We start from the raw sequence: 1,339 nt of genomic DNA on the forward strand, positions 1-1,339 counted from the left end.
TGCTCATCTCTCCTCCAACCAGACCAAATACGAATAAAGAGGAGAGAAAGAGAGAGTGAAGAGGCAGGTAGAGTAGGAGGGAGTGGGGTGGAGAGAGTGAAGAGGCAGGTAGAGTAGGAGGGAGTGGGGTGGAGAGAGAGAGTGAAGAGGCAGGTAGAGTAGGAGGGAGTGGGGTGGAAAGAGAGAGTGAAGAGGCAGGTAGAGAAGGAGGGAGTGGGGTGGAAAGAGAGAGTGAAGAGGCAGGTAGAGAAGGAGGGAGTGGGGTGGAAAGAGAGAGTGAAGAGGCAGGTAGAGTAGGAGGGAGTGGGGTGGAGAGAGAGTGAAGAGGCAGGTAGAGTAGGAGGGAGTGGGGTGGAAAGAGAGAGTGAAGAGGCAGGTAGAGAAGGAGGGAGTGGGGTGGAAAGAGAGAGTGAAGAGGCAGGTAGAGAAGGAGGGAGTGGGGTGGAAAGAGAGAGTGAAGAGGCAGGTAGAGAAGGAGGGAGTGGGGTGGAAAGAGAGAGTGAAGAGGCAGGTAGAGAAGGAGGGAGTGGGGTGGAAAGAGAGAGTGAAAAGGCAGGTAGAGTAGGAGGGAGTGGGGTGGAGAGAGAGTGAAGAGGCAGGTAGAGTAGGAGGGAGTGGGGTGGAAAGAGAGAGTGAAGAGGCAGGTAGAGTAGGAGGGAGTGGGGTGGAGAGAGTGAAGAGGCAGGTAGAGTAGGAGGGAGTGGGGTGGAAAGAGAGAGTGAAGAGGCAGGTAGAGAAGGAGGGAGTGGGGTGGAAAGAGAGAGTGAAGAGGCAGGTAGAGTAGGAGGGAGTGGGGTGGAGAGAGTGAAGAGGCAGGTAGAGAAGGAGGGAGTGGGGTGGAGAGAGAGTGAAGAGGCAGGTAGAGTCGGAGGGAGTGGGGTGGAGAGAGAGTGAAGAGGCAGGTAGAGTCGGAGGGAGTGGGGTGGAGAGAGAGTGAAGAGGCAGGTAGAGTAGGAGGGAGTGGGGTGGAGAGAGAGTGAAGAGGCAGGTAGAGTAGGAGGGAGTGGGGTGGAAAGAGAGAGTGAAGAGGCAGGTAGAGTAGGAGGGAGTGGGGTGGAGAGAGAGTGAAGAGGCAGGTAGAGTAGGAGGGAGTGGGGTGGAGAGAGAGAGTGAAGAGGCAGGTAGAGTAGGAGGGAGTGGGGTGGAGAGAGAGTGAAGAGGCAGGTAGAGTAGGAGGGAGTGGGGTGGAGAGAGAGAGTGAAGAGGCAGGTAGAGTAGGAGGGAGTGGGGTGGAGAGAGAGAGTGAAGAGGCAGGTAGAGTAGGAGGGAGTGGGGTGGAAAGAGAGAGTGAAGAGGCAGGTAGAGTAGGAGGGAGTGGGGTGGAGAGAGAAATAGAGAG

This window comes from Oncorhynchus clarkii, chromosome 13 (assembly GCF_045791955.1).
Source record: "Oncorhynchus clarkii lewisi isolate Uvic-CL-2024 chromosome 13, UVic_Ocla_1.0, whole genome shotgun sequence".
Taxonomy (NCBI): Eukaryota; Metazoa; Chordata; class Actinopteri; order Salmoniformes; family Salmonidae; genus Oncorhynchus; species Oncorhynchus clarkii.